A 9424-nucleotide genomic window follows, 5' to 3' on the forward strand; every position below is an offset into this window, starting at 1 on the left:
AGCATGCACTACTAACTTACTCGCGCTACCCCCAAAACTAACGGCCGCTCCAATTGTACTTGTATTTAGTATGAAACCTATTGTATGGCTCTCACGGAATTACATTTGAAAATATGTGGCATTCATGGCTCTCTCAGCCAAAAAGGTTCCTGACCCCTGGTATAAAACATTTAAAATTTATTAAAACCGGGGGTCTAATCTGTTAATTTTCTATTTCCATCATCATAAGTTGCATTGTTTACGATAAAACATGATTTCCCTTGCGTGAGAGTTTCAAAAGAGCAGCAACCAGCCGCTCCCCAATCCGACATGCAAGTTTATCCAGACAGCTTATAGAAAAGTCCAGGTCTCCACCTTAAAGTGTACCAAAGATGAAAAGAAAAAAAAAATCATACATACCTGGGGCTTCCTCCAGCCCCCTCCGGCCTGATTGCGCCCTCCTCTGCCTCCTGGATCTTCCGTAAGGGCTCCTGGTAAGTTGGACCAGTCGGCACTCCTGTGGCCAGGAGTAGTTCTGCGCAGGCACAGAAAGCTCCTGGCGAGTAGCAGGCTGGGCTCACGGCTGGGCCGCACATGTGCAATAAGCTTCAACTAGTCAAGATACCGGGAGCCCTTACAGAAGATCCAGGAGGCGGAGGATGGCGATGAGGGAGTGATCAGGCTGGAGGTGGCTGAAGGAAACCCCAGGTATGTATGAATTTTTGTTTTCTTTACATCTCAGGTTCCCTTTATTGCAGACCTGAAGCTACCTAAAACGGTCTTCCACAAGCCTCCGTTCCCCTGCCGCCAGCTACTTTCGGTTTCGCCGCCGGGCCACTGCGCCTGCGCGGCTCTGGCCACGCGTATCCTTTCTTCACATTCCCCCTCTATTGCAGAAGGGAACGCAAAGAAAAGACTTGGCAGGGCGGCGCTGGCCTTGACTTACAAGTCGAGGAACGGAGTGGTGGTGGGAGAATGGAGGCTCGTGGAGGACCGGCACAGGACAGGACAGATGCCGGGGGCTTGCAGAAGCCCCAGGTAAGTGAAACAGTGTATTTGATACCTATCTACAGTTCCACTTTAAATACTCCCCTAATAAGAGGGAAAGTTTTGGATCCCATAGGAGCAGGGATGTCAAAGATCCGGCCCGAGGGCCAAACATGGCCTGCCGAGCCTTTTCCAGTGACCCCAAAGCTCTTGTGAGATTTTATTTGCATGCGGCTTGCAGGCCATTGCTGTGGCACCACATCCATTCATGTTTAGGGCCAACCTGTGTCACCGCTCTGCCTCCCCCCCAGCTCTCCTGTAGTCTTGTAGGAATTACTGTAGAACTCGAAGAAATGGCGGCTGGAGAATATACTCAGTGTACACTGGAAAATGTCAGCCATTTTTGAAGCCCTGTTGTGATAGCTATGGGACAACGGAAAATTGCCACAGAAGTCCCCGTGGAGGAAGAACAGAGGCATGGGCCTGGACTTGATGAGTGAAGGGTAGCCACTTATGCTAGCAGCTGCCACTCATTAGCTGCCATCTCTGCACACTGAAGGGGACATGCTGACCAGGGCTGTGGAATCTGGGTCAAAGCAATTTTTGCCAGCTGTAAAACTGGCCTAAAGCAACTCTGAAGCCCAAAATAAAATTCAGCTTTTATACATATCTAGGTAGAGGGAAGGCTCTGGACATTATAGAGCGTTCTCGGTGAGCCTTCCCGGTCCTCTATCCTTCATCGGTGGAAGCCACCCATTTTTCTATTTCTTTGGCACTCCCGTCATTCCTGCACATCCCCATTTCAAGATACTCGACCTGCTAGGTCAAATAGCTCTTCAGCTCGCCTTGTGCATCCTTCCGAAGTACATCTGAGGATGAGCGCATCCGTACAGCGCACATGTGAGTGCAAGCTTGTAAATGCGCAGTATGGATGCAGTCAGACTGGGAGGTGGAAAACCTGAGAAAATCCACGTTCTGGCCAAGCAGCAGTAACCCTGTGTTATCACTCCCAATAGAAACCTGCAGCAAGTCTTCACTGTGAGCAGCAACACCCGATTACTGCTGCTTGGCCAGCAAGTGGATTTCCTCAGCTTTTCCATCTCCTAGTCCAACACCGTACGGATGCACTCTTCTTCAGAAGTATTTGGGGATGCAAGTACTGTAGAATAAAATGGCGTGGCGCTCAACCATAAACAGTTCAAACAGATTTCACATTAGAATGCTTAAAGGAATACTGTAGGGGGGTCGGGGGAAAATTAGTTGAACTTACCCGTGGCTTGTAATGGTCCCCCGCAGACATCCTGTGCTCGCGCAGCCACTCACCGATGCTCCGGCCCGCCTCTGGCTCACTTCTGGAATTTCCGACTTTAAAGTCAGAAAACCACTGCGCCTGCGTTGCCGTGTCCTCGTTCCCGCTGATATCACCAGGAGTGTATAGCACAAGCCCAGTATGGTCTGTGCCTGCGCAGTACGCTCCTGGTGACATCAGGGGAAGCGAGGACACGGCAACGCAGGCGCAGGGGTTTTCTGACTTTAAAGTCTGAAATTCCAGAAGTGAACCGGAGGCGGGGCCGGAGCATCAGTGAGCGGCTGCGCGGGCACATGATGTCTGCGGGGGACCATTAGAAGCCCCGGGTAAGTTCAACTCATTTTCCCCCCGACCCCCCTACAGTATCCCTTTAAATCAGTATAAACTCCTCAGTCCACATAAATAGCAAAGTCCCATATACTTTTCTTGATGATGCTCCTTTCATATAGTGTTTAAGAAACCATATACGCTCTCCAGATAGTATGGCTGACTCAATCAGATCAGCAATTGCGTGTGTGGCCTTGCCAGCGTATCCTCGTTCTCAGAAAATCTTCAAACCTCATTGGCAGGAAAAGCAAAAGGGAGATAAATGCACGACAATAGTGTGATACTATATAACAGGTCAACCTCCAGACCACCAGTTTCCTGAATCGCACCGTGTGCCTTTTATACAATAATAAGTCAAGCCTCTCACTGGATTAAACCGCTGACCCAGCACAGACCAGCAATAAGGCCTGGGGCGCACCAGAGGAGTTTTTCTGAGCGTTTTGAGTTTTTAAATCTGCTGCTAATGTTATCCTATGTGTCTGTGCACACTGGAGCAATGAGGTTTTGTAAAAAAAAAACCATAGCATTACATTGGGAAGAGCTTTTAGAGGTTTCAAAAGCTCTTCCCAATGTAATGCTATGGGCTTTTTTTACAAAACCTCATTGCTCCAGTGTGCACAGACACATAGGATAACCTTAGCAGCAGATTTAAAAACTCAAACGCTCAGAAAAACTCCTCTGGTGTGCACCAGGCCTAAGCGCTTCATGTACCCCACAGAGGAAGTTCTTACAAAAGGTGCATGAGGAGGACTGAAGAGCTATTTGGAGTGGCTGGATAGTGTGCTGGTGAAGGGTTCTGCCTTTAACATGGGAGAACTAGGAATCGAATCCAGGCTCGGGTCAGTACCTATTCAGTAAGAGGTCCTTGGGAAAGACTCCCTAACACTGCAGGCTAGCCCCTTGAGCGTGCCCTTAGTGGCTGCAGCTCTTGAGCACTATGGGCTTGATTCACAAAGCCGTGCTGAACAGTTAGCACGTGCAAAGTGCCGCGATTCGCGCGATCGTGGACTTTTGTGCGCGCACAAGTCCGCGAACGGCACTTCACGTGCTAACTGTTTAGCACGGCTTTGTGAATGAAGCCCTTTGAGTCCAACAGGAGAAAAGTGCTATACAAATGTTAGTATTAAAAAAGCGGAATATAACCCTGCATTTCAACTTTGCTCTAAAACATTATTTACCGCATATTATATGCAAAAAGCATTTTTTTTTACTAGACCAGCATTGGAAGGGTTAAACACAGAGGGTTAAAGTTCAGTGGAGAGATATGCAGAAGTTCAGATTGTTACATTCTATTTAGTTATATGTATCTATTGAGAAATGTTACACACTCTTTAGCTGTCCTCCAGCTCCTTCTCAGTCAGAGAGATGAGTCACATTCAACACTTTGATACATTTATGTAAACAAAATGTATCTATGTCAGCTTCGGATGTGTCTGCAGAAATCTCCAGGAACTTTAAAACACTGTGTAACCCTTCCAATGCTGGTCTAGTAAAAAAAAATGCTGGTTGCATATAATATACTGTAAATAATGTTTTAGAGCAAAGTTGAAATGCAGGGTTATATTCCGCTTTAATAATTTCACCTAGCGGGTAACTTCAATCAGGAAAGGTGCAGGAACAATGGGATGCAGTGATCTGCAAACTTGGCTCTCCAGCTATTACGGAACTACAAGTCCCACGATGCATTTGCCTTTATGAATCATGACTGTGACTGTCAGACTCCTGCAATGCATTGTGGGACTTGTAGTTCCTTAACAGCTGGAGAGCCAAGTTTACAGATTATTGGGATAGAGCAAGGCCTGAGAAGGCTTCAGTGTTCCCCAACCCTGTCCTCAAGGCCCACCAACTGCATGTTTTGTGGAAATCCACAGAGGGAGTTATCAGCTTTGCTGAGAAACTAATTAATGTTTGTGGTTTCCTGCAAAACATCTACTGTTGATGGCACTTGAGGACAGGGTAGGGGAACTCTGCTCTAGTTGAACTCCAGCCCTCAAAGGTCGAAGTCCTCATACATTTTTGAACAGTTCAAATTGATTGATGGGCCTGACTAAAGGTGCGTACACACATGCGACTATAGTCGTTTGTAACGATCGTTCCCCGATCTTTACCAACGACGATCGTTACAAAAAACGAACCACCAACTATTAAGGCAAACAACGAACAAGCCAAATCGCTACAAAAGAAAGTTCTGTCTCAGCGGATTTTAACCAACGACGATCGTTTGCAAAAGTAGTACATCGTTGGAAACGGTCGTTCGTACTAGGCTTGACATGCGCATTTCACTATTTCTCTGTGAAACTTCTCATTTTTATGCGCAGGCGCAATAGTTGCTTTACGTGATGTAACGTTCGTTCTAACGATCAGATCGTTACACACATTTTAAAACTAACTTTACTTAGGTCGTTCTTTCATCAATTAAAAGTTCGTTCGTCGTTCTCAACGAACGATCGTTGTCGCATGTGTGTACGTAGCATTAGGAGAGGTATGGTTTATCAAGTAGAACACATTTCTCAATCCACCCTAAAGAGTGGCATGGATATGGCCCACCAGGACTGGAATTGGGCACCTGTGCTCTATGGGATCTAGAGCCTTCCCTCTACAAGACCAACACAGTGGCATAAAGGATGGCACTCTCGCCTTGCAGATGTGGGTCCCCGGTTCAAATGCCAGCCAAGGCACTATCTGCAATGAGTTTGTATGTTCTTCCCGTGTCTGCATGGTTTTCCTCCAGGCACCGCAGTTATCTCCCTCCCACAATCCAAAAACATATGGATAAGTTAATTGGTTTCCCCATAAATTGGCCAGAAACTGTAGTGGACATAGAACTATGGTAGGGATTAGGGATGATCAATGTGATGCAAATTATTCTGAAATTATGCAAATTTTTATGCAAATGTATGCAGTTTGTAAATGGACCAATCAATTTAAACCCAGTTTTAAATTGATTGGTCCATTTTCAAGCTGCATATATTTGCATAAAAATATGCACCAACTCGGAACAATTTGCATGTCTGTGATCATCCCTAGAAGGGATTCGACTGTGAGCCCTTCTTGAGGACAGTCAGTGACCTGACCATGTACTCTGTACAGTGCTGCAGAGGATGTCAGTGATATATAAATAAATAAATAATATGGTAGGACATTACACTAGGACTATGGTAGGGATTACATTGTGAGCTCCTCTGAGGACAGTCAGTGACATGACTATGTACTCTATAAAGTACTGCAGAACATGTCAGTGCTATATAAATACATAATAATAATATGGTAGGACATTAGACTATGACTATGTTAGAATTAGATTGTGAGCTCCCCTGAGGACAGTCAGTGACATGACTATGTACTCTGTACAGTGCTGCAGAAGATGTCAGTACTATATAAATACATGATAATATGGTAGGACATTATACTAGGACTATGGTAGAATTAGATTGTGAGCTCCTCTGAGGACAGTCAGTGACATTACTATGTAAAGTGCTGCAGAAGATGTCAGTGCTCTATAAAATGATACTAAATCGGTATGTACGTTATAAAAAGTGAGACTTTGGTTTTCCTTTAAATTGACGTGCGCTAAAATAAGCATTGACCATCAGGGCTGCTCATATCCGACCCGGGAGACATCTGGATAGTCGCTATCCGGATATCGCCCAGGAAAGCTGTGCGGGGGGGCGCCTTAATCTTACCAGAATGACATCTTCTTCGGGTCCGTACATGTCACCTCCCATGATTTCAGACACTTCCTCCTTCAACCCGGAAGGAGGAAGTGTTTGTAGTTACGTGACCGGCGCTTAAACACATCGTGGGAGGTGACGCGTACGGACCCGAAGAAGACGTCATTCTGGTAAGATTTCCCCCCGCCCAGCTTTCCTGGGAGTTATCCGGATAGCAACTATTCAGATGTCTCCCGGGTGGGATTTGAGCAGCCCTGTTGACCATATCCTCCACCTGTGGGACTTACCCAGTTCTTATTAAAAGGGTTCTAATGAAAATATTGGTCCTGAGTCTAGCGAGTCCCCCCCCCTTGTACTAGCTTGCTTACATCATTATGACTTTAGGAATGTGTAATTATTATTATTATTATGTATTTATATAGCGCCGACATATTACGCAGCACTGTACAATGTATATAGATATCTTGTCACTAACTGTCCCTCAAAGGAGCTCACAATCTAATCCCTACCATTGCCATATGTCTATATTATGTAGTGTAAGTACTGTAGTCTAGGGCCAATTCTGCATTGATTCAAATTATTTTAAATGTGGTGCGACGCCAAGCTGCATTGATTAGTGAAAACTCAGAAATATCACAAGTAGTGGCTGCAGGCACAAAGGGCAACTATACTACCTATGCTGGGGCAACTATACTAGTTATACTGGGGTAACTTTACTACCTATACTAGGGCAATTATACTAGCAATCCTGGGGTAACTGTACTCCCTATACTGATGTAACTATACTGGGGCAAATGGGGGGGGGTTGCTGCTCCACCCCCTAACTCCAAATTGCCACCCCCCCTCCCAAGAAAAGTTTGGTCTGGATAGTGTTCCCTAAGCAGAAAAAGGTTGGGGACCTCTGCTCTATTTTATGTTACACAGTTATGTATGGAGTGCATACAGCCAGTCACATCAGTGACTGTCCCTCCGAGGGGGTCACACTTAATGCCCTACCTAAATTATACACTTCAGACAGTGCAGAGTACACAGAGACAGTTGCGCCACTAACTGTCCCTCAATGGATTCACATCTAATGTCCCACCACAGTCTAAAGTTTATATTTTCAGCTCTGTACAAAGTGTACAGAGCTAGTCACTTAAATAGCTGCATCTGTGCAGGGTCACATTAAATGTCAGACTACAGGCAAACGTTTATATATTACACAGTATGCAGCTGGGTATAGAGTACATAGAAACAGTCATAGATCCAACGCACTATCATAGTGTAATTGTCATTGCAACCTGGAGGCCTGCATGGTTCTTATTTTTCCAGATCCGCACCCAACACACACCCCACTGCCTGCATTTGGGTGAATCTGGTACCCGCACCAGACCCTTAACCTGATAAAAATCAAAACCGGGTACCCAAACCTGACCTGCATTTCATGTAACCCGCAGATACCCAACCCAATGCAGCCCTCTACTGCAACCACTGCCTAAAAATGCCCTGCTGGTGAATTGGAAAGATTGGCTTATAGGTTAGTATTTTATATCATACAGCTCTGTACAAAGCACAGAGCCAGTCACATTATGAAGGGTCTTTGCACACTGGCTGTGCCGCATTGCTTTTCTGCTGCATTTGCAGTTTCAAAGGAAACACACCTTCATTCACCTAACTGAGAATTGTTGCAAAATCACTGCCCTCAGTTTTACCACAATTGTCATTCAAGTGAAAGTGTTTTTAAAATGGGTCCTATACCCTCGTATTTCCAGGAAGGCAATTAGCCACTGGAATCCACCTTTGCAGGGACTCTAATGTGTACAGCAACCCCTGACCAGCAACCAGAGCTGCTTAAAGAGACTCCGTAACAAAAATTGCATCCTGTTTTTTATCCTACAAGTTCCAAAAGCTATTCTGTGTTCTGGCTTACTGCAGCACTTTCTACTATCACAGTCTCTGTAATAAATCAATGTATCTTTTCCCTGTCAGACTTGTCAGCCCTTTGGCTGGAAGGCTGCCAAGTTCTTCAGTGTTGTGGTTGCATAGATATGCGCTAACACGTATTTTTGTACGCGTTGCGGCCCGCAATAGCGCTAATTACAGTCGGGAATGCGGAAACAGCTACGCGTGGCCAATCCTGACGGGCCTGTCGGCAAAAACGAAACTAGCTGGCAGCGGGGAACCAGAGGATCAGTGAGTGGCTGCGAGGGCACAGGACTGCTGCAGGGGGCTGGTAGAAGCCCCAGGTGAGTAAAAAATTTTTTTTCTGGCTTAAAGGGACTCCAAGCTCAGAAAAAAAAGGAAAGTTGTACTCACCAGGGGCTTTTTCCAGCCCAGTGCTGGTCGGAAGGGCCCACGCCGGCGTCCTGGCTCCTCTCCTTCTCCCCGCTCCGGAATGGCTGGCAGGCCGCAGCCCGGGCGACACTCTCCCGAGTGTTGGGCTGCTTCTTCCGCATATGACGCGGATTACGTCACACGCCGGCCGCCTCACGTCATTACGGCGTGAAAGTACTGCGCATGCGCGCTTTGTTCGCGCATGCGCAGTACTTTCACGCCGGCCGCCGTGTGACGTAATCCGCATCATATGCGGAAGAAGCAGCCCGACACTCGGGAGAGTGTCGCCCGGGCTGCGGCCTGCCAGCCATTCCGGAGCGGGGAGAAGGAGAGGAGCCAGGACGCCGGCGTGGGACCTCCCGACCAGCACTGGGCTGGAGCCCCTGGTGAGTACAACTTTCCTTTTTTTTCTGAGCTCGGAGTCCCTTTAAGGTTCACTTTCAGATATACCAGTTACCTGGCTATCCTGCTGATCCGCTGTCGAATACTTTTAGCTATAGCCCCTGAACAAGCATGCAGCAGATCAGTTTTTTTCTGACAATTTTGACAGATGACAAGATTAGCCGCATGCTTGTTTCTGGCATGATTCAGACACTACTGCCGCCAAATAGATCAGCAGGACAGCCAGGCAACTGGTATTATATAAGAGAGAACAGAGGCGCCAAAAGGATAAAATGGGTTTTAAAGGAGCTTAAAAGCCAAAACTTGGTAATTAGGAGGCAGTGGTGGACTTACCCCCTCCAAGCAGACACAACACGACTGTACATTCAGTCTATTTATTAACGAACTCCAGATAAAACAAAGCAACGCATTTCACGGGTCAGCGCCCGCTTCC

The sequence above is a fragment of the Hyperolius riggenbachi genome, chromosome 8 (genome assembly GCF_040937935.1).
Source record: "Hyperolius riggenbachi isolate aHypRig1 chromosome 8, aHypRig1.pri, whole genome shotgun sequence".
NCBI lineage: Eukaryota > Metazoa > Chordata > Amphibia > Anura > Hyperoliidae > Hyperolius > Hyperolius riggenbachi.